Raw genomic sequence first — 25,541 nt, forward strand, 5'->3', positions numbered from 1 at the left:
TTGTTGCTGTTTGGGCTTTTCTCTAGTTGCAGCAAGTGGGGTCTACTCTCTGGTCGTGGTGCACAGGCCTCTCATTGCAGTGCTTCCTTCTCTTGTTGTGGAGTATGGGCTCGATGGCATAGGGGCTTCAGTTGTGTGGGGAATGGGCTCAGTCGCTCTGGAGTATATGGGATCTTCACGGAACAGGGATCAAACCTGAGTCTCCTGCATTGGCAGGCAGATTCTTTACCACTGAGCCATCAGGCCAGGGATTGAATCTGAGTCTCCTGAGTTGGCAGGTGGATTCTTCACCACCGAGCCATCAGGGAAGCCCTAAAACTAATATTGATTGTACTACTAAATAACTTTGCTCCCATGATTTTATTTGGAATTTAGAGTTGAACTAACTATTCCTTCCTCTTAACTGCAAGGGGCCTAGATATATGTACAAGTTTCTCCATGTATGAAATAATAATATATTATCATATGTTATATTCATGCATCAAATGGCTTGATAAATATGTTGAAAGTTCATTTTCAACATATATTTTTTCCCTGCACATGCACACATCCATAGATTATGAATTGCTGGGTAACATCGAAATGTCATTTTCTCTAGGCCAAGATAGGTAATCTACAGAAGATATCACAGGATTAAAGATGCAATCTTTGATACCCAAAGGAATCATATAAGTCAATATAGCAATGCCATAGCTAATTAAGTTTCTTTTACAAAGAGATAATATTTAATACAATTTTTGAAATTCAGCTAAAGTATGCCAGATAATAGAGAAACAACCCCAAACTTGTAAGTTCTGCGAATTAGTGGTGAGATAAGTCTTCCCTGCTCCTAAAAAGCAGGTCTGAAAAGAAAAGATTTAAGCAACTTCTCAGGATGTATACCTCTTTCACTTTTGGCTAAGTTCCAGATAACTGCAGGATTACTTTCTTTAAAATCATAGTTTGTCTATTATCAATATTCCTTTAAAACATTTAGATGTTTACTTTCCAAATAACCTAGGATTAAAATTCTCAGGTCTGCCTGAGCAATTCTAAAATAACTTTGCTGTTAAAGAAGCAAACCACTGTTACAAACTATGGTGTAAGTAGAATTATAAGCTATTATTGAAACATGTGAAAAAAGGTTGTAAAGCTAAATTTATTTTTGAAAAATCTTTTTCTTTCACCATCCCCCTCCTACCTCAAAACAGCCAAATAGTTGTCAAAACCTTCTAAATATTTGCTTACAAAGACTCAAAATAGCTTTGATGTTGTTCAGACATTAAGTCATATCCTACTCTTTGCCACCCCAAGCACAGAAGCACACCAGACTCCTCCTGTCCATGGGATTCTCTAGGCAAGAATATTGGAGTGGGTTGCCATTTCATTCTCCAGGGGAATTTTCCAACCCAGGGATAGAGCTCACATATCTTGTGTCTCCTGCATTGCAGGTAGATTTTTTACCACTGAACCACCAGGGAAGCCTAATGCTTCTAAGCACTAGGTCATGGGTATTGATTTTAAGAAATTATAAATAAAAAGACACGTTAATGTTATTGAAATAAGTTTACCTATTGCTTTTGTTGTTTAAGTCACTAAGTCATGTCCAACTCTTTGCAGCCCCATGGACTGTAGCCTGCCAGGCTCCTCTGTCTTTGGAATTCTCCAGGCAAGAATACTAAAGTGGGTTGCCATCTCCTTCCCTAGGGGATCTTCCAGTTGCAGGAATCAAACCAGCATTCCTGCTTGGCAGGCAGATTCTATACCACTGTGCCACCAGGGAAGCCCATAAGTTTACCTCTACCTCTTTAAAAATTGAGATAGTCATTTATTTAATAGGAATTAAGTGCATGGTTTTTCCTGTGGTCATGTATGGATGTAAGAGTTGGACTGTGAAAAAGACTGAGCACCAAAAAATTGATGCTTTTGAACTGTGGTGTTGGAGAAGACTCTTGAGAGTCCCTTGGACTGCAAGGAGATCCAACCAGTCCATTCTGAAGGAGATCAGCCCTGTGTGTTCTTTGGAAAGAATGATGCTAAAGCTGAAACTCCAGTACTTTGGCCACCTCATGTGAAGAGTTGACTCATTGGAAAAGACTCTGATGCTGGGAGGGATTGGGGGCAGGAGGAGAAGGGGACGACAGAGGATGAGATGGCTGGATGGCATCACTGACTCGATGGACGTGAGTCTGAGTGAACTCCAGGAGTTGGTGATGGACAGGGAGGCCTGGCGTGCTGCGATTCATGGAGTTGCAGAGTCGGACACGACTGAGCGACTTAACTGAACTGAACTGAAGTGCATATTTATAAATTAATAAAAAAGATTATGAGAGAAAATTTAGCCAGCTAATTATAAATAAATTATAGATTTGGAAGAGATTTGTGTTTCTAAACAACTAGCAAAGCATTGCAAATTTCAAATACTTCATGAATGGTTCCTTTTTGGAAACTTGGTTGAACAGAAAAGACAGGATAAAAAGATTGAAATGTAAACTATATTCTTTGCACTTTGCTGTACACACAGTAGTGACATTTCTACAGTTGACTCCTATAATTCATTCTAAGAGAGCAAAGCAATAGAGCAGAAAATACCAAATTGCAAATAATTCAAATATCATCTGGAATGCATGCATTGCTTTCTATTTGATTATAAGTACCCTTGATGTTTTGGAATTTACAGGCAAGACTTCAAACTAAATAGCAAAGCCAAGGTTAATATCTAATTCAGAAGCAGATGGAAAGTTTCCCAGATTCCTCTACCTGGATCATTTCCCCTCTGGGCCCATTCCCCCTAGACTGCAGATAAGGTAGTCAAAGCTTCTCTATAACTTCTTCCTAAGCTTTCAGTTCAAGGCAGAAAGATAACTGCACATTTTTATTTAAAAACTTATTTTCTCGTGGCTGAATTAGAAAGTCTTTCAACATCATTGACCTTCAACTTTTAACGGTTAATTCATTTATTACTTCAGTCCACTAGACACGTATAATGTTCCAGGACTAGAGAATTCATAATTCAGTGTTTAAAAAAAAAAATAGATTTGCATACACTGAAGGCTTTATCTTTAAGAGGCTTTAAGTCCTATGTGGCATTATGGTGGATATAAACAAGTAACAGCCACTGTGGTCAAGCTGGCTAGGTGCTTTGTATACATCATAAAATGCAGTCCTCATAGCTCTGACTGGGAGGTGTTACCAATTCCACTTTGTTGGTGAAGAAACTGAAGCTTGGGGAAATTAAATCATTAAGTCATACAGGAAGAAAATGTCAGAGATGGAATTCAAAAAAAGTATCTCTAAATCTTGATGCTCTTTTCAACATACCAAACTGATTACTAGAGAAGAAAAAGGATCTGTTAAGTGATAATAAATTATAATGGCTTCCAGGCCAAGAGTCTCTGCTACAAATGTACCTTTGGGATAAGCTATATCACAGTTATTTCATGGAATTAAGACATTTGCCCCTACTTACATAAACTTGGCTTCCGTGGTAGCTCAGTTGGTAAAGAATTTGCCTGCAGTGCAGGACACCTGGGTTCGATTCCTAGGTTGGGAAGATCCCCTGGAGAAGGAAATGGCAACCCACTCCAGTATTCTATCCTGAAAAATTCCATGGACGGAGGGCTACAGTCCATGGGGTCACAAGAGTCGGACACAACTTAGTTACTAAACCACCACCATCTAAAACTTAGGTTTTAATAATTTTGTTAGCATTTTAATAACTTATAAAAGAAATTCCTAAGAAAGAGGACTATTCAAGCTTATGAAATAAAAAAAGCTGACAATATTAAAAAGCCTCATGTTCTCTATACAAGCTCTGATATAAAGCTTTGCTTTATTCACATTTTTTTAAATGATGGTAGTCTCAAGAACTCCTTTCATTTAAATTTACCTAAGATTTTGTGTTTTCAGAAGTTGTGCTAATTGGAATTATACTCAGATACATTCAGTATTTTGTACCTACTGAACTTCAAGATCCTTAAATGCATCATCCTCATTCTGGGACGTCATAGTATCCAGTGTCATCTGACAAGTAATGTGAGAACTCAGTAAATATTTGTTAAGTTTAGCTTCCTCTTACATGCTTTAATTTTCTCTGATATGGTCTTCCATTTGAAAAGAAGATTAAATAGTGAAGCAAACTATGAAGTTTTAAGACAGGATGTTGTATCCGAAAAAAAAATTCATGTCAACATAACAACTTAATTGCCTAAATACTCCACTTCACTAGTTTCTTCGAAGGCAAATACAATGGCAAACAGGTAGAAAATTAACTATTGTCTTTCAGGTTTTTCTTATGTAGTATTTGGTGGTTCCAAAATAATGCATGCTATGTTAGTTATAAACCATGATAATAAAACTAACTCTTGTGGTCCCACCATTAAGTTAAATCCTGGGATGGTATCATTACCTTTCCTTTCCCCTAAACCCAGCCTTCTCACTAGGGGTATTATCTTGATTTTTGTATTTATCATTTTTCTTGCCACATTTTTGAATATCATTTCACACTTATTTGTGTGTTACTAAATACGCAGAGGTTAGTTTTGATGGTATTCAAGCATTGTGTGGCTCAGCTGGTAATGACTCTGCCTGCAGTGCGGCAGACCTGGGTTGGGAAGATCCCCTGGAGAAGGGAAAGGCTACCCACTCCAGTATTCTGGCCTGGAGAATTCCACTGACTGTATAGTCCATGGGATCGCAAAGAGTCGGACATGACTGAGCGACTTTCAATTTCACTTTCAAGCATTATAATAATGGGACTATACACTGTCCTTTACAACTTATATTTTTCATTTTACATAATGCCCAATAATTCTATTATTCATCTTTATTTTGCCTGCAGTCCATTCATATTTACACCCAGTGAACCATATTCCATTGTATAAATTAGCCATATCTTCATCTTTTTCAGCTTTAAAACATTTTTTAAACCTAATTTCTCAATCTTTGACATTTCAAAAGAAACTTGGCCTTAATTCTGATAGGAAAAATCTGATAAAGCTTTTATTAGGAAATATTTCTAATATATGAATAGAATAATATCATTAGTCTGTATAAGCATACATGAACAAATAGATATGTCTCTAAGACAATAAGTTATATCTCTAAAACCAACTAATCAAGAGCCTCTTTTGCTCTTTGGAGTTCCATAATTTATTAAAATAAAGACCTCTAAAGCAGTTGTCCACAACCTTTATGGCATCAGCAACCAGTTTCATGGAGGACAATTTTTCCACAGACCAGGAGGGGGCAGGGTGGTTTGAGGCTGATTCAAGAGTATTACATTTATTTGCACTTTATTTCTATTATTATTACATCAGCTCTACCACAGAAGTTCAAGTATTAGATTCCAGAGGTTGGGGACCCCTGTTCTAAAGCAGTTATTATGTGTAGTTTCAAAGAAGATATTTTTCAAACTAATTAATTATAAACATAAAGAATGTGAATTTCTGAATGAATTTTTAGGATCAGTGTATCATTTCAAGATCCCTAAAAAAGTCATATCAAATTCTCAAAGTCAGCCATGTTTAATTGGATATACTAAAGAGTTCATGGGAATGCAGTAGTCCCAGCTGCTTCCAAGGTCTGTAGAAAGTTGCATGGCTGTCTGTACTACTTTCCATACAGAATAGTCTGAAGAATTCAAGTGAATATCATTTTAATGATAATAAGGACATAGGTTTTCCACTAATGATTCCAACCTTACTTAGGTAAATCTTGAGTTAGTAAAGTGATTTATTTGGTATGAAAGCTTAAGATGCACTTTGTATCAGATTCATTTCTGCAAAATATTCCTCATGTCTTTACCCATAGCTCTTACAAAATATGCACATAGGTGTGCATTTTGAGACTTTAAAATGTATGAAACTCTTAGTAACATTTAAAATATATCAGGAGCTAATGTTATTGGCAGCTTCTTTCCAAATTAGAAATAAAAGCTCTATTGAGGTTTATCAATCACTAGTCTTTCCAGTCAAGAAATGAAAATGAAAACATTTGTAAGTGATAGTTTTAAATGCACTTTCATGGAACTTTCTTTTTGAAAGTATATATTTATCTAATGTACATAAAAATAAAAGTTGAAAATGTCAGTTCTAAAATCACATATTTCAGTTGAGTTCAGTCGCTCAGTCGTATCTGACTCTTTGTGACCCCATGAACTGCAGCACGCCAGGCCTCCCTGTACTGCAGCACGCCAGGCCTCCCCGTCCATCACCAACTCCTAGAATCCACTCAAACCCATGTCCATTGAGTCGGTGATGCTATCCAACCATCTCATCCTCTGTTGTGCCCTTCTCCTCCTGCCCTCAATCTTTCCCAGGATTAGGGTCTTTTCAAATGAGTCAGCTCTTCGTATCAGGTGGCCAAAGTATTGGAGCTTCAGCTTCAACATCAGTCCTTCCAATGAACACCCAGGACTGATCTCCTTTAGGATGGACTGGTTGGATCTCCTTGCAGTCCAAGGGGCTCTCAAGAGTCTTCTCCAAAATCACATATTTAGAAATATTAATATTTGAATTCTTTTTAAAATTACTTTAAATAAATATTGTTGGAATCATTCAGACATACAATAATACATATGAGAAGAATACGGATTTCGAATTTTCATATGAAAGTAAGATTAAAAAAAAAAAAAGAAACATTAAGCCCATTTTCTCTCAATTGGAAAGAAAAAAAAAAAAAATCCCACTCATTGAACTGAGTCCTAATTCCCAGGAAGAATGTTCCTAACTAGACAGCAGCCGCAGGAGAGTTCAGCCCATTGGGGATGGGATCGGCTGCCCCAGCTTTTACCTCAGTTTTCCCTCTTCATGGCTGTGTGACCAAGGAGAAGGCAATGAATTTCAGTACACACTATCATCCTCATCTGTAAAACGAAAATAATTATAATACATGTTTCATTGTACACTGCTGGCTCAGCTGGTAAAGAATCCACCTGCAATGCAGGAGACCTGGGTTTGATCCCTGGATTGGGAAGATCCCCTGGAAAAGGGAATGGTAACCCACTCCAATATTCTGGCCTGGAGAATTCCATGGACTATTCCATGGGGTTGCAAAGAGTGGCAGGACTGAGTGACTTTCCATTAATGAGTCAATATTTTAATGTTTTATTGAATGAAAATGCACATTAAATTGGTTAGTTTGGACAAAGGGCTATTACAATACTTAGCACATAGTGGGTACTCAAAAAAGGTTTGTATTTTGATTATTAACTTATACTGTGCTATTTCCAATAACAGGATATTGTATCCTAATTTAAAACCTTTAAGTGCTTTTTTAAATTTTATTTTTAACATAGTTTTTTTAAAAATTATCAAGGGAGTGATTACAGATTGCCACTCATTTTGCTCTATTTTTCAGACAAAAAATAAAGTCTTCTGCTTTTTAAGTTTTTCAAGTAGTCATACAGGAGACTGTGTAAATCTAATTTTCTTTAAGGTCTTATGTTAGAGAAGTGAGAGCTAACTGTCCTTCCCTCCCCTACTTCTCTCTTTAAATTAGTACATTAGCTACTATTAATACATTGGTTACTAATCCACTTGGGACTTTGTGAAGTTGGATCAACAAACTGTGGGGACTCACATGCATTTAGTAAGGAAATGTCTATGGAATATGAATGATATTGTTTTGGTACCATTATTTTGGTTTTCCATGTCTTCTACAATAAAGTCAATCACATTTTCAGTTTAGTGCTATTGCTAATAACTTCAGAAGTCACAGAGAACAGAAGCATTGAAGGAGAGAGAGTCAGCAGGCTAAGTCAAGGTTTGAAAACACTCTTCACTTTCTTATAAGGAAGGACAAAACAATAGCCAGCTGATTAATGTAGAAAAACTTCCATAAGTCAATGGAAAAGGACATCAGTTTAAGCAACATTTTCAAAGGCAGCAACAAATGAACTTCTCTTGGCATAAAATGTACCAGGTACTAGAAGACATCAAATCAGAATGGAAAACTCGTACAGAAAATAAAACATGAAAATGTATGCTAACTGAGTGATATGGGTAATAAAAACAATGCAGTCCTAAGCAATCTGAGATATCAAAGCCACCAAAGATTAAATAAACATAGTATTTTTAAACTTAATGCTAGAGCTGCACTTTATCGAATGAGGTTGGTCCCTAAAGCAAGCATATATATGCCTAGTATACCAACTTAAGAAAATACTGACTTAGCAAGTATGACATTTGAATTGCAAAAACTAATCATTTCTCGTTCCTCTCTGGAACTCACTATGATTGTGTCTAGAGACACATTTTTTTCATGCAAATTTCTGATGGTATAAGGGAAATATATAGCTTACAGAAGGGGTATCTTGGGCTATGAAACTAATAGGCAACTTCTTGCTAGATTTACCTTATTTTTTTATGCATGACCTCCTAAACTCCACAAAGGATTTAAGATAGTTTACAATGCAACATACAACAAAACATAGTACTTTTATATAATATCTGTCTAACTAAAGATTCAGTTGCTAAATCCAGGCTTTCAATTACTGGCACAGTGTATAAAAACAAAACTAGTATAATCCATTTTGTTATTCTTGTCCTGTGTATGACCAACACAAATAGAAATTTTCCTTTTAGTTTAAAGGCATTTCAAATGAAAAAAGTCTAAAAGAAAACTTTACTAAAAATTGTTATAATAGTAAAGTCTCAATTATGGAATAATGGATTTTTCTTACTTTTCTACAGTTTTCAGGTTTTCTACAGTGATATCTTAAATCACACACACATAAATATACACATATTGAAGTATAATTCACTCACCTGGTACATGATTCATATCCTTATAAGTGAGTAAAATACTTATGTAAAATAAATGATCCCTTTGCTAAACACAACCTTTTAAATGTATTTTATCTGTGTCTCAAGGAAGTGTATAAAAAACCATGCAATATTTTGAGTTGTTCCATGGATCAATGCAATAATTTAAATGGGACCAGATAAATAGGAAATTTAGAATTTATATCCCATTTTAAAACTTATACACACACACACACACACACACACATATACACACAACACACAATCCCTAATTTGTTCATCTCTGAAATAAAGAGAGTAGTATTTAGGCTTATCTGGTTCTCATTTTTTTTATAATTTATAGAAGTCTCTAGGTTAAACCATGATGTTACATACTGCTTTCTTCATGGCTTCCAGATATCCTCCATCCAGCATTTCTAGATAAGCCTATCTTCTCCTCCTCCCTTCCTCCTCCCACAGCCTACTGCTAGCCTAGAACTCTAGGATGGGAGAAAGTATAGAGTTTGACAGAAAGCAAGTCCTAAGCAAGGCCAAAATTTTACAAATTAAACACTGAGGAGAGTCAAAGTACATGGTTTCCTACAAGTCATGTAAAGAGAGGGAACACTTTATCATGAAACACAAATGCAACAAATTTAAACTGGGTAAATATATAAATTACTAAACACCCCCCTTTGCATCAAAAATCTCAGCAAAGTGTCCAAGAAAAAAAATGTCAAAATTAGAACAATATACTTTGTTGGGTCACCTTTCAAGAAAAACTAGTTGTAAAATGTATTATCCGTAAACAATAGCACTGATTTGATTTCCAGTTAATCATTTGAAGTTGGGATTTCTACCAAAAATGATGACTTAAATTATCTTCAAAACTTGATAAGATTTTTGGACAACAAAGAGCCTCCTTCCTTTTATTCCTCCCTCTTCCCCTCCCACTGATACCCACTGATAATACTGTGCCTGTTTTCTCACCTTCTACTGATCAATCTTCTTTGGACTAGATCGTACTTCTCCCCCAACCCCCTAATCTCCATTGAAATCGTTCTCATTAGAGTTGACAATTATCACTCTATACTTTTAAAAAGAATGGCAATACCTAATGAAGCTGACTTTCCTATAGATTTTGACATGTTTGATCACTCTTTTCCTTTTTAAAACTTGGTCTTCCCCAGATTCCAATAATGCTACAAGCTCCAGGCTTTCCCCTATGTTTTGACTCCTTCTCAGGGGCTTTTTCCTACACTTGCCCCTTGGATTTTGGGTTTTAATTTTCTTAGCACTTTTCTCTCCTATGTGTGTATGGTATCACCTAAAGCACACAAGGCCCTTCTGTGAGTTAGGCCTCACTTGTCAATTTGATTGTAAAGCCCATCAGAATATTGTCTAGACACAATGAAGTGTGGTCATTGAGTAAATAAACATGACATACGTTGTACTGAAGTATCTTTGCAGTAATTATGCAATCTAAAATTACAAGCAAGATAATTGGTATTAAATAGTTTGATAAAAATCATTGTCTACTATAATAATTTCAAATTTTATATTATATGCATAACATTAACTGATCTCTTAATTTTTAATTAACAGCAGAGTCTAGAAAAAAATAAAACAATAAAACTACTTCAGTTCTCAGGCTCGCAAGTTAGCTCTTTAAGTTATTTAAAAACAGATGTCTAGAAAAGTAGTACTATTTAATGGAATAAAAAAAATTCATTTCCAAATACATTTACGCAGAATCATATGCTAATGCTGAGATGCAGATTGATGTGTTTGAGATTTTTCCCCAAGTCTTCCTTTATTAAAATTGCTTTTTTATGATTCTGAATCTGTTTGGGCAGTTTTGTTTACCTTTAAATCTGTACTTACATGACTGTCAAGAGAATTGGTTCTTAAGCTGAGAAAACATTCCTTTTATTAACACTAAAAGGTAACTCAACATCATATTTATCTCAAGATATACAACAATCTCTAATTAAAAAAAAATAAAATAAAATGGTACTGATTCTTTAAAAAAAAAATTCTTTTTTTACTTATTTATTTATTTGGCTGCACCAGGTCTTAGCTGAGGCATGCAAGATCTTCCATCTTCATTGCAGCTGTGTTTTGCTATGCTCAGTCATGTCCGGCTCCTTGCAACCCCATGGACTGTAGCCCAGCAGGCTCTTCTATCTATGGGATTTCCCAGGCAAGAATACTGCAATGGTGACATGTGGGATCTAGTTTCCTGACCAGGGATCATACTCAGGTGTCCTACACTCGTAATGCACTCTTAGCCACTGGACAACCAGGGAAGTTCCAACAATCTCTTATTTTTTGATAAAAGAACACTCTAGAACAGTTGTCAGAGCCTGTAAAGTATTGATAACAAGAACTAGCATTTATCAAGCAAGCACCTCACCAAGCAGTGATCTAAACATCTGATATATCTTGTTTTACTCTACATTAAAACCTTGAAAGTTAGATACTATTTTACTCAATTTACAGATATTTTCAACCTGATTCAGTCATACAGTTGACATGATCCAAACCCTGGCTTTGGATACTAAAAACTATACTTCTTTACTAAAATATGCAGCATGAATCAATAACATGAAGAACCAATTACCTAAATGCCAATAAATATGAATAAAAGCATTTGAGGGACAACGATTTTCAAAAATACATTTTATTGTTTCAGAGATGTGTTTTTTTTTTTTTTTTCTATTTACTCTCTTACCATCAATCATACAGGATAAGGGTACTGTTAAGAAAAGCAAACTCTTATTTTTCTAGCATCTAGTTCACCCATCTAAATTCATTCAGAATTATGCAGAGGGAAGTTCATCAAGTATATTAAAATTCATCAAGATCAGGTTGAAAACCGATCACCAGAAGTGGTGGTTTTAGGTGTTAGTCGTGTCCAACTCTTGCAACCTGATAGACTGTAGCCTGCCAGGCTCCACTGTCCATGGGATTCTCCAGGTAAGAATACTGGAGTGGATTGGATTGCCATTTGCTTCTTCAGGGAATCTTCCCAACCCAGGAATAGAACCTGTCTCCTGCATTGCAAGCAGATTCTTTACCAACTGAGCTATGTATAATCATTTTTTTGCAAAGTTGCCTTAACCTAAAAGTCAGGTGTCTCTTCCAAAAAATGTAGTCCTTCACAAAAACAATGATGTTACCTAGAAAACTCAGATCACTCCAAATCTCAACAATACAAATAAAGACCACGAAAAAAAAATATTCCTATGAAAATCCCATATATTTTTGAGTCATAAATTCCAATTTATCATATATTCACAGAGCTACAATTAGTTAAGAATTTAGAATTCCTAGACTTATTCAATTTTTTAAAAATTCATCATGCAAAGATAATTGACTTTCTTGGGGGAAAAAAAAACCATAACTCTTTCTATGCATATAAAGCTAATTCATATTGACAGTTTGACAGAGGACAGAATTTACTTGAAGGCCTTTAATCCAAAGTTTACCATGACATAGATTATTTGCTAGGTAAAATTATTTCACTTCACAGGGTTCATTAAAATGTAGAATACTCAATCTGGTCCTTCCCTGATACTTAAAGGAAATACCAGTTCACTTTGTCCCTTCATTAATTAAGAAAGGAAATAAATATTCACTGAGCACAAACTAAATGCCAAGCACAGTTCCAACCCCAATGGATCTTAATATAGAGTATATGCTTATACTATGGCTGTAAATCTACAAGCATCAAAAAAATAGTTCAATTTGAAACCAAAAAGTTTTAGGACATATATGAGAAGAATTATCAAATACTGTGCATGAACAATACATTTCTGTAAAATTAATTGATTTTCTCCAGAAAGAAACCAAAAAAAAGAAAAAAGAAAAATAAGGGAGGAGACTTAAAGCAATCACAGAATCAAAGTACATTAAAATGTATGTAAATATCATTGCCACTTTTATAAACAATACAATCCTGTTTTATTTGCTACAAAATTAATTGAATATTCTAAAACAAATAGAGCCTTTATATTATGACAGCTATAAAATGTACTAACATATCAATAAAAACGCATGAAGTCTGCTAAAGAAAACAGAATATTTTACTTTTAGATTGACCAAGACATTTGCATTTGGTAAGTGAAAGAAAATAGTATTGCTATTTCAAATACCACCAAATTTTTCTAAAGCAAATTTTATCATCACGTATCAAAGTCTTTTGTAAACACATTCCATCTTTATAGTGCTTATTACAGTGTTTATTAATAAAAATGAGCTTATAAAAATAACTAACATTTAACATTTAAATTGGAACATTCAATTAGCATAACTTAGAACATTTTAGCCATAAATTTCTATTTATTTGAAAGTAAAATTTCATAACATTTTTAAAATGCAGAATATAAAGTTAACTTTCAATTACCTATGAATGTGAACATATGGAACTTTTAGATAAGGATAAATCTTTACTACTAAGTATGAAATTTTATGATATTAGGTACATAAAAAAGAATAAGCAATAATACACTCAGCATTCTTTTCAACTTCATACACCCATCTGGTGGGACAAAAATGTTATTACTCCATTTTAAAATGTGAAAACCTACAGTGTAAAACCTTTTATTTCAACAAAGCTCAATAAAATGTGAGTAGAATCAACCCCCATATTTATATATTTCTGATTCATTCGTTTACTCATTCATTTTACTTTGTTATTTACATTACATTAAGCCAACAAAATATTTATTGAGCATTTACTATATGCCTGGCACTATGGTAGGTGTTACAAGAAGATGGTTAAAAAGTTAAACATGATCTCTGACACCATGGAGCTTATAATCTAATGCACGAGGTGCAGACTGAATAAGCAAATGGAAAGGTGAATACAGACTCCCAAGTTGAGGCAAGGTGTATGAAGGAAGCAAAATGGGGGGGTATAAGGAGAAAGAACAGAGTGGGTAGCTTTCTTAAACTGGCTCACACAAGGAAGCAAATTATTGGAAAATAAAAAGTTGAGTGAATAAAAGAAAACACACTGAGAAGAAAGCAGCACAGATGAAAGCCTTGAGGAGGAAAGGAATTTGGTATACTTGAAAAGCAGGGAGTTAGCTGGATCAGTGAGTGAGAAGGGCAGAAGAGAGTGAATTAGCTCCATTTAGTACTCTTGCCTGGAAAATCCCATGGACGGAGGAGCCTGGTAGGCTGCAGGTCCATGGGGTCACTAAGAGTCGGGCACGACTGAGCAACTTCACTTTCACTTTTCACTCTCATGCATTGGAGAAGGAAATGGCAATCCACTCCAGTATTCTTGCCTGGAGAATCCCAGGGACAGAGGAGCCTAGTGGGCTGCCGTCTATGGGGTCACACAGAGTCAGACACGACTGAAGTGACTTAGCAGTAGCAGCAGCAGCCTCTTGAAAAATGTGTGGTTTTTACTTTAAAAACATTTTAACCTACTTGATCCCTTTTACCAAACATAAAACCAGGGGCCATCAGGTAACAAAGCTATTTCTTAAAACATGATTGAAGCTATTTCAAAGGTTTATTTGATCAATCTCTCTTTAAATTCTTACGTTATCAGCTAAACTAAGTTGGGAGGAAAAAAAATATATATATATATGCCCAAATTGTAAGTGATCTCCAAGCTCAGGATAAGTACAGATCTTTTTTTGAAATTGAAAGTGCACTCATCATTTGGGGACTAATGATAGTGAATGATCACTTAAAACTTAAAAAAAAAATTCCAAAAACACACACTTTTTCATTGATATTAAAAATGATAAATTATATTTCATGGGTGTTCAGTTTTTCTCCAAACTGTGTTACTTTAAAAGGCACAGATTTTGTTTTTCTTAGGCACTGAAAGGAAGCATTTTTCTAGATGCCAAGTTAATCCTTGTTGGCAAAATACATACCGTGTATAATGTTTGTGCAATTTGTAATTACAAACTGACACCCACTGACAATACAAAATAGCTTCTATCCCAGCAAGTAGCTACAAATATTAAAGACCATTGTCTGATCCCATAACGCATGTCATTAACTTTCATTATTACTAATGGGAGCTACGGGCACACTTCCAAAGTAAATCATAGACACTGTGTCACAACACTGTTCCCAAAATTGCTTTATTTTCAGGTTGAATATTTTTGGCCATGCAGACACTTCATTATTTTATTTTTCTACTTAGAAAAGTCCAGAAATACAAAATACGAACAAACATCTTTTCTTTCCCATCCTATTTTGCCTCTAAATCAGTATGTAATATAGAGGAGAGAATAAAATCAGTAAAAATATTTACTTAGAAAAATCTGATCAGAAAAAAATATGTTTTTGTAAAAAAAAAAAAACTCCCAGTATTTGCAAGTGAAATGTATATTCACTCTATTTGAGATATAAACTTCCTGACCCAGGAACCTGGGTCTCCTGAACAATAGGCAGATTCTTTACCATCTGAGCTACAGGGAAGTCCCAGACTGTTAAAACCTTTATAGTAAACTGGCAATGTGAATCAGAAGCCTTAAAACATCCCCAAACTTTTATTAAATAATCCCACATTAAGATATTTGTCATAAGAAAATAATCAGAGATGCATACATGCCCAAGACTCAAACACCTTGGGGAAGTCAATGAACTTTCCATAATGCATGGAAACCAATCCAGTATTACCTGCATCTTAAAGGCTGAATAATACAATTAATAAATGGGAATTCAGATAAATAGGTATATAGATAGGTAGATGTATAGGTGGTAGACAGCTACATGATAGATTATATAATACATAGTATATACAAATATATGAATATGTTTATATATTATAAACTACGTAATAGATAAATTAGGAGAAAGCCTGAAAGAAGGTAAATCAGAACATTAACAATTTCTGTGAAAGTGAATGTGTTAGTCACTCAGTGGTGTCTGACTCTTTGCAACCCCATGGACAGTACCCTGCTAGGCTGCTCTGTCCATGGGATTCTGTAGGCAAGAATACTGGAGTGGGTTGCCATTTCCTTCTCCAGGTCTTCCCAACCCAAGAATTGAACCCAGGTCTCCTGCTTTGTAGGCAGATTCTTTACTTTCTGAGCTACCAGGCAAGCCCAATCAGAATACTGACAATTACTAAATAAAGAAACAACAAGATAATTCTATTTTTATATATTTTATATATATTTATAAGGTATTAAATAATATAGAATATTATTTGTTTTAAAATGTATTAAGATGTATTGTTAACTATATAATTTGGTATATCAAATTCTCTATATTGAATACTACTTAGTCTTACAGACAGTATAATCTATAAAGGTAATAATTTTTAGTTTTTAAACCTCAGAGGTTCTAATACATATACTTTTAAAGAATATGTTGTGCACAAGCAAGGACCGAAATCCCCTCAACCTCCTGACTAGATGCCTGCTTGTCCCTATAGATTCACTTCGTCCATTTTTCCCTACGTACTTATTTATATTATTTTCATACTTTAGAAATTATAGCATATATGTTGATATAATCTAGTTGTAATCAAACAATATGAAGATAATAGATGCTTTAATTTCAGTCATGATGCCTCAGGTCTAAATGCTACTTTTGTCTAGTATTTTAGTTCTTGTCTATACCTTTACAAATTAGACCTCCTGTGCACATGTTGACCATTTTCTATAATTTCTTTTTGCATCCCGAACTTCACTTTAAGTCTCTTTTTCCCTAAATTACATTCATTAAAATTTCACTGCTGCTGCTGCAAAGTTGCTTCATTAGGTGATGATTAATAGGTCACAGTAGAAATGTCTCAATTTTTGTGGCCTGAAAATATTTTTGCTTTGCCCATGTTTCTGAAGAGAAATATTACAAAGTATATGATTCTCTGTTGAGAGTTACTATCTATTAGAATCTGATGATATCAGTTCGTAAACTTTTGGTTCCCATTGTTTCTATTCAGAAGTTATCAGTCAGTTGAATTTTTTTCATTTGTAGATAATCTTTATTCTCTGTCTGGTTGGTCCTAAGATTTTTCTGGTCTGTCCTTGATATTGTGGAATTTCACTATATGTCTAGGTATGAATTTCTGTTTTGTTGGATTTCTTGAATCTAAGGATTTGTGTCTTTAATATTTCCAGAAACTTCTTATCTATTACCTTTTTGCCTTTCTTCTATTTTCTATAATCTCACCTTCAAGCAGCCTGATGAAATGTATATTATACCTTTTTAACCAGTTTTCTATATCTGAAATTTTCTAACATCTGTACTATATTCTGGATAATTCTGCAGATAATTTAGTTTACTAATTCTCTTAGCTATGTCTAATCTACTATTGAAACTATCTATTGTACTTCTAAATACAAGTACACATATTTTATTCTAAGAAGTTCTCCAGAAGTTCTATTTAATTCTTTTTCAAATCTACCAGTTTATTTTTGATAGTCTTGTTTTACTAAACCATCAATCCTCACTTTTATTTCTATTAGTATAGTAAAAATGTTTGGTTTTATGAATATGATAATTATTAATATTATTTGAAATTCTGATTCTAGAATTTGTTTTCTCTGCTGTCTCCAGTGATACTCATCTTATCATATATGTTGTCTATTTTTTATCCAAAAGAACTGTCTGTCTTTAAAGGACAGTACTCTGGACTCCCTGGAGAAGTGCCTAATTCCAGGTCTGGGGAAGAGAAAGTACAAGCATAGCCTAGGACATGTTGTGCTATACAAATAGGAAAGTTAAAAAAAAAAAAAATGAGGGAAGGTCAAGAAGACAGAAGACAAAGCTTTGGACAAAGTGGCCTTCAAAAGAACAATAACTGTAATTTATTATAACTCATAGAATAAATTTTTAAAAATGAGTCCATAGTGATGCTCAAGATAGGAAAAAAAAAGGCGGAAGAAGAGAGATTTATTACTTGTCCTTATTGGAGGTGACTCTTTTGTCAATAATTTTCTCTAAGAACTGGCAACAGAAAAGAAAAAAAATCATTTACCTTTTAGGACAAATGGCAGTTCATTCTCAGTTGATAAACGAAAAGTCAGCATTACAGAAAAACATCAGCAAATGTTAAATATCAGCTAATTAATATCAACTCTCAAAGTAATTACTTCAGTTAGTATCATTTTAGGATGCTGAAACTAATAAGTAAAAAGTCCTTTGGAATCAAGGTATTCAATATGGGGCAAAGTACCATCCTAAGGATAATTTGCTAATGGCAAAGATGAAAACAATTACAAGAACATCTGGTAATCACCACCTCAAATAAGTGATCAATCTTAGTCTAAGGGCAATATTTTAACTTCTTGTACCTCCTAAAGAAATGCAATATGAAATACATAATAGAAGTAATTTTTTCCAGTAAAAGTTTTTTTACCTAATATGCATTTAGAACTTACTTTCAGTTAATACATGTATATATTATACATATGCATATATGTGTATAATATGTATATGTGAACTATGATAGAAGCCTATGAAAATAACAATGATAGAAATGATTTAGCATCATTCATGGAAATCTGAATATACACTAGGCATGAGATGATATTACAAAATTATTATTATCTTAGAAATAGTGAAGATAGCAGTGTTGTATGTAAGTATTTGGGAGAGATGTATGCTAAAATATTTATAGGTAAAGTGTTATAATATCTGTAACTTACATTCAAGTATTTCAATAATGAGACAGAAAATGGAAAAGTAGAAACAGAGAGAAAAAAGACAGATATAGAGAAAATTTGGCAAAATGCTGACAAATGTTGAATCTAAGTGGTAAGTATATGAGTAGTCCCAGTACTACTCTTTCAATATTTGTAAGTTCGAATTTTTTTTTAATAATTAAAACATTTTGGAATCATTGAACACATTAGACTACATAGAGCAGGTCTGTATCTGCTTCCTCCATGTGCCTGGGGAACAGTGTAGAACAACTTAACTGTAGTCTGAATTGATGATTTTCAGGCCACAGAGACTGTCAGTATAAATCCCAGCCCCAGAGGATTATTAAACTTTTCTCCTTTTCCCTGTTGTTTAGAAACAAGCTTTAAAATGATACATTACCATGTGTAAAACAGCTAGTGGGAAGCTGTTTTATAGCACAGGGAGCTCAGCTCCATGCTCTGGGATGACCTAGAGGGGAGGGGTGAGAGAGGGTGGGAGGCAGGCTCAAGAGGGAGGGGACATATGTATACATACAGCTGATTCAGTTTTTGTACACTAGAAACTAACACAGTGTTGGAAAACACTTATACTCCAATTAAAAAAAAAAAAAAAGACATGCACATTTCTTATTTGGACAGAGGTTTTTTGGAGTTGGTTTTCCTTTATTTCCTAAACTTTCCAAGAAAGTAGCCACTGAGGTTCACAGGTTTTGGGTGACATTTTCCATCCAATCCCAACATTACTAGTGTCCAGATTCTGTCCCCCTGACCTTCACACACGTGACAGCGAAGTGAGAGGGTCCCCGGAAGTGGCAGGCCTCTCTAGATGCCAACTTTCTTACTCTGTTTGATTTCTGAAGATTTCACTTACTTTTCCACAATCATGTTTTTGTTTTTGGGTTTACATACATACACACACACACACACACACACACACACACACACATTTATTTATTTATTTATTTGACTGCACCAAGTCTTAGCTGCATCGTGTGGGATCTTCGGTCTTCGTTGCGTATGCATGTACTTTAGTTGTGGCATGTGGGATCTTTCATTGCAGTATGTGAGCTTCCAGTTGTGGCATGTGGGATCTAGTTCTAAGACCAAGGACTGAACCCGGGTCCCCTGCATTGGGAGCGCAGTCTTAGCCACTGGACCACCAAGAATGTCCCTGGTTTTGTTTTTTAAGATGTGCATTTGGGGTATATGAATGTGTGGCTAATGTTTTCTTTCTATCAGTCAGTTCATCCTATTACTAGAAACGAAAGTGAAGATTAAAAAAAAACCTTTTATAAGAAGCACTTATCACAGTGCCTATATTAATGATGTTCTTGTTTTTGTTGTTTTTGTCATTGTCACCACTTTCCTAAGGGTGCCATGCTGTAGTTTTCCTATTCTCCTTGGTAGAAAAGTTACACTAGAGGCAGGCCAAATATCAATAAAAAGCAGTATACCTAGTGCCCTTAAAAATAAACTGTTAAAAATCAGTGTGACCATGATCTCCGTCAACCTTTATCTTATAGTAATCCTCTATTCAAGACAAACTGAATGCCAAAATTCATATGTTGAAGCCCTAATCCCAAACTTGATGCTATTTGATATTTTATATGGAGTCTTGGAAGGCAGTGGGTTTTAGATGAGGTTATGGGGGTGGACCCCATGATGGGATTGTTGCCCTCATAAGAGGCCCTACGCTAACCATCGCTCCCCTTCCCTGTTAGGACACAATGGAAAGGTAGATGCTTACAAGTGAGGAAGAGAGCTCTCACCAGGAACCAAACCTGCTAGCACCTTGGCCTCAGAGTCCAGAACTGTGAGAAATAAATGCCTGCTGTTTAAGTCACTCAATAAATGACATTTTGTTATGGCAGCCTGGGCTGACTGATATAAAACACATTTCTAAGGTAAGGTCTCATTCCTCTACAATGCCTTCCTGAACCACCACTGCCTCCTCTGAACCTCTGTAATAATTCTTGTCTGGAGCATACTCCTTCGTGGGTTCAGGTTCGTGGGAAGGTTAAAAGCACAGACTGTCTGGAGTTTGACTCTTACCAATATGAGTCTGTCCTATCATTTTGGAGATCTACATTAAGCTTTCTATGTCTCTTCTTTCTCATTTGCAAACTGGAATTATCAGTAGTTACACTTCACAGGACTCTTGATTATTTAATGAGAGATGACCCATAAGATGTTTAGCATAGCTCATAGCATGTTGTAAGTTCCAAACACATTACTATTTAATGCTTATTTTGTTAGTCATCTCTGCAAACATCCTTTTTTTTTTCCTTCCGTATAGAGCAAAATTTCCTTGTAAATGAAAACCATGCTGCTATTGTTGCTCTATATCTCTTCATGGAAATTGCATGTCGCTGAGCATACTGTTAACCAGATTGTCATATTTATATTCAAGTTTCAGTTATAGCAATGTAAGAATATCATCACCCTTTAAAGATTTTTCCTCTCGAGTAACTATAACACTGAAACTGAATCTTTCAGAGGAAAAAATACTATATTTTCAAAACTGACAAAATACACTTCCAATAGTATATTCACTTAGAGAACAAATGAATGTTCTCATCTTCATTTAGAGAACAAAAGCCCTAAGGAGGGTATTCCATAGTCCATAACACTGTCCTGATGGGTAGCTGGGTTTATCTGGAGTCTTCTAAAATCATACCACATATTTGGAAAATGAGAACTTTATGAAAGAGCACCACATGCCTGAAGACACATAGCCAGTCATTTGAAGAGCCTCTAAGAAGACTTCTTTGACTTCAACAATTTAATTACAAAAGAGAATAACTTAGTAAGTTTAGCAAGAAAATAAAACAATATGTTATCATAATAGGCAAAAATGGTGATTTCACAATTTTGGTTTCTACAGAAGTGTCTCAAAATACCACCAATATTTGGAACTGCAGCTGAATGGGGATATTCTGTAAGTAGGTTTATATTTAAAATCATATCCAGTGGTGGTAGTGTTCAAAATAGTAACAGTCATATAATTCTAATTAAAATACAGATACTCAACATTATTTTAGACAAATTTGTGCTAAGCAGATTTAAATTTAGCTTTCTAAAAACTAATCACCTCTTGAAATACTAGTTAGCTTCTCTTTTCTATAGCCTGCCAATTAGTTTTTCTTCTAACTCTCATTATAAAGGAACATTCAGCAATTATATTTACATATTTTCTATACATATAAAGAGCTACACATACAAGAGCTAAAGAGTCTCTTGATGAAAGTGAAAGAGGAAAAAAAGAAAGTGAAAGAGGAGAGTGAAAAAGTTGGCTTAAAAATCAGCATTCAGAAAACTAAGATCATGACATCAGGTCCCATCACTTCAAGGCAAATAGATGGGAAACAATGTAAACAGTGAGAGACTCTTCTGGGCTCCAAAATCACTGCAGATGGTGACTGCAGCCATGAAATTAAAAGATGGTTGCTCCTTAGAAGAAAAGCTATGACCAACCTGAACAGCATACTAAAAAGAAGAGACATTACTTTACTGACAAAGGTCCATCTAGTCAAAGCTATGGTTTTTCCAGTAGTCATGAATGAATGTGAGAGTTGTACTATAAGGAAAGCTGAAGGCTGAAGAATTGATGCTTTTGAACTGTGGTGTTGGAGAAGACTCTTGAGAGTTCCTTGGAATACAAGATCAAACCAGTCAATCCTAAAGGAAATCAGTCCTGAATATTCATTGGAAGGACTGACGAAGAAGCTGAAATCTAATACTTTGGCCACCTGATGCGAAGAACTGACTCCTTGGAAAAGACCCTAATGCTGGGAAAGATTGAAGGCAGAAGGAGAAGGGGATGACAGAGGATGAGGTGGTTGGATGGCAACACCTACATGATGGACATGAGTTTGAGCAAGCTCTAGGAGTTGGTGATGGACAGGGAAGCATCCTGGTGTGCTGCAGTCCATGGGGTTGCAAAGAGTTGGGCATGACCAAGTGACTGAACTGAACTGCACTGATCTCTTGTGAAAGAGAAAAGATAAATCCACCTATTATCAGGAACGTAATATTGAGAAAATCATTTTGAAAATTAAGCAGAAGGATTTTTAAAAGTTTGTATAAGTGTGAATATAAGAGCTTAATTCAAAATATTTAGACATTATTTGCTCTGATCATTTTATTTTAGATGAGGAAATACAAGCCAAGAGAAGAAAAAGTGGCTTCTAAGTTGCATATAATAAAACCAAAATTAGAATTCAGGTTCCCCCAAAACTAATAAGACATCCATCCATCAATAAATGTATTAACTGAAACAAGCACTAAAAGTAAAAATAATAATTTTCCCAACAATAATTCAGATTAAATTCATGCCAAATTCATCTCTACCAACTGAGTAAACACCTGCAACAAGTTGGCTATATTATAATAACAGGCACTGTTTTCTTCTATTGATAAAGATATTTTCCCACAGAATGAAATCAAAAGCTTTCTAAATATCGTGATCCATGACCTCTTTCACATCCTCTGCCCACATGGCCTGTCAAGAGATTACATAAATTTTGTGGGTCATAGACTATAGAAGTTATATGTCTACTACTGGAGAAGACTTTAAAGATTTTCATATGCATGCTTTACATTCCTCAACCAAAGTTAAGTCAGAATAATTTGGCTAAATACAGGGCAGGATGATTATTTATAAGGACAAAAGATATTATAAAAATATTACTAGGAGCAGTAACTAAGCCTAAAATATTTTAAGACTCATGTCTATTTAGAGCTCCCTTATATTTGGCTTTCAAATACAGTCTAAACAGAAAGATGAGAACTGATGCCTTCAAACTGTGGCACTGGAGAGGACTGCTGAGAGTCCCTTGGACAGTAAGGAGATCAAACCAGTCAATCTTGAGAGAAATCAACCCTGAATACTCATTGGAAGGACTGATGCTTAAGCTGAAACTTCAGTATTTTGGTCACCTGATGCTAACAGCTAACTCACTGGAAAAGTCCCTGATGCTGGGAAAGATTGGGGGCAGAAGGAGAAGAGAGCATCAGAGCATGAGATGGCTGGATGGCATCACCGATGCAATCTACAGGAACTTGGGCAAACTTCAGGAGATGGTGAGGGATAGGGAGTCCTAGCATGCTGCAGTCTATGGGGTCACAAAGAGGCAGACATGACTGAGCAACTGAACTGAACTGTACATTCCTTGGAATTAAAAGATCCAAATCAGACTTTCTTAAATAGTATTTTGCCTACTGTAGTTAAATGATAACATTTACCACTGTTAATGTGTCTTTTCCTATATAATTCTGAAAAAAATTTTGCCTAATTTTGCTTTTTCCCTACCAAAAGGCAAGCTCCATGAAAGCAAAGAGTTTTGTCTTTTTTTATTTAATGCTGTATTCCCAAGCACCTAGAGCACCAAATAGTATAGTTAGCATAAGAAATAGTTAAGTGAACAAATGAAAGATCCAAAACAGGAGGGGCTACTATGTGTAAGTTACATGACAGGTCACAGTGTGACTGTTACTATGTGTAAGTCACTTGTATTTTTCAGCAGTTTATGTTGTATAACTCATGTGATTTACTATGTATACCTCACAATGTATTTTTTCAGCAGTTTATGTTTTACATGTTGCTTATTATCAGATAGCTTTCTAATATTATAAAATAATGTGCTCTTATACAAGTAAAAAAATAATGACAATCCCCACTAACATGCATCATCCCATTTTATATTTATAATAATGCTATGCTCCAGGTAGGACTGACATTATTACCTCCAGTTTGTAAATGGAAAACTGAGGCTCAGGAGGAAGGGAGACAAGCACATTGTAAAGTCAGTCAGAAGCAGAGTCAGTCCTAGAATACTCAGTGTCTTTGACCTCTTGGACCAGAATTTATTTCCATGAAACACTCTGGTTCTTCCTGGCGTACTATAACCCAATTCTGGCAAGAAATATTAAGGGTGACTGCATTGTGAATGCTAAGTTGCTTCAGTCACGTCCAACTCTTTACGACCCTATGGGCTGCAATTCACCATGCTCCTCTGTACATGGTATTCTCCAGACAAGAATACTGGAATGGGTTGTCATGCTCTCTTCCAGGGGATCTTCCCAACCCTGGGATCAAACTTATGTCTCTTACGTCCCCTGCATTGGAAGGTGGGTTCTTTATCACTAGCACCCCCTGGGAAGCCCGAGCATAACTACATTACTACTGTAGTAAAAGGCTAAAGCATTACTGGTTAAATGTTCAATTACATTAAATTTACTAAGCATCTGGGGAAAAAATTACTTCGTCAGAACCTAAGACTGACTTTACAAAGTCAGAATAAGCAGTCATCTGTGCAGTTTGAACTTCCTCTCCAATTCACCCTCATCTATGAAACTGACTCTACAAATGAAAGGGAATTAAAGACAAACTCCATCTCCTCAAAAAAAAAAAGCCCTGGGTGCCTGATTTTGGAGTCTAATGTGCTACAATCAAATATCTAGACAGAATATTTAGAGACTTAATCTAATTCCACAGAACTACACCCTTCTCAGGATTTGGTGCTATTTTATACTTACAGTCATTGAGAGAGGAATCAGTAAATTAAAATATCTCACAACTACTACTAAAAATCATGTATGCAAGGATTATAAGTAGATTACCTACACATAAACTCTGGCTCCTATTTTTCTTGAGGGCTTCATATTTAGTAGACAAAGCTATATTTTGATTTACTACTAGCAAAACTTGGAAACAGAATTGATGAAATGGATTTTGGAAGTCCACTTGTAGATTCAATAAACAAAAGTACAAGCAAAGATCTAATAGATCATCAGGGTTCTTTCCTAATCTGTTTTTCTTTCACCACCCAAAGAGTTGGTCAATGTAACTCCAAGGATAAAAGTAGAATAAACACAAAAAGTATCTTCTGGGCAAACTACCTCATTCAAGTTTCTGGCTTAAATGCCTTAGTAACTTCCTCTTACTTGTAGCTTGGAGTAAAAACCTTTTAATTTGGTAGGCCTTCCACAATCTGCTGATTTACCTACCACACCTCAAAATTCCATTCCCATCATGCTAATCCAGTGGTAATACTTGCATGCCCCACAAAGAAGCCAGCCTCATAAATAAATATTCAGTCACTGCTGATCCATAGACTTCTTTCCTCCATACCCACTCAGGCTGAAAATTTCCTTGGTGACATCACTTTACCTTTTACCTCAAGGATAT

At 35.1% G+C, this 25,541-nt stretch overlaps 1 protein-coding gene across 8 annotated transcripts in view; it reads right to left on the reverse strand.

The window, feature by feature from the left end:
* GRIK2 (glutamate ionotropic receptor kainate type subunit 2) overlaps nt 1-25,541 on the reverse strand; it is a 733,346-nt gene that overhangs the window by 598,227 nt on the left and 109,578 nt on the right. The gene's annotated exons all lie outside the window — the stretch shown is intronic.

The sequence above is a fragment of the Bos indicus genome, chromosome 9, assembly GCF_029378745.1.
Source record: "Bos indicus isolate NIAB-ARS_2022 breed Sahiwal x Tharparkar chromosome 9, NIAB-ARS_B.indTharparkar_mat_pri_1.0, whole genome shotgun sequence".
In the NCBI taxonomy this organism is placed as follows: Eukaryota; Metazoa; Chordata; class Mammalia; order Artiodactyla; family Bovidae; genus Bos; species Bos indicus.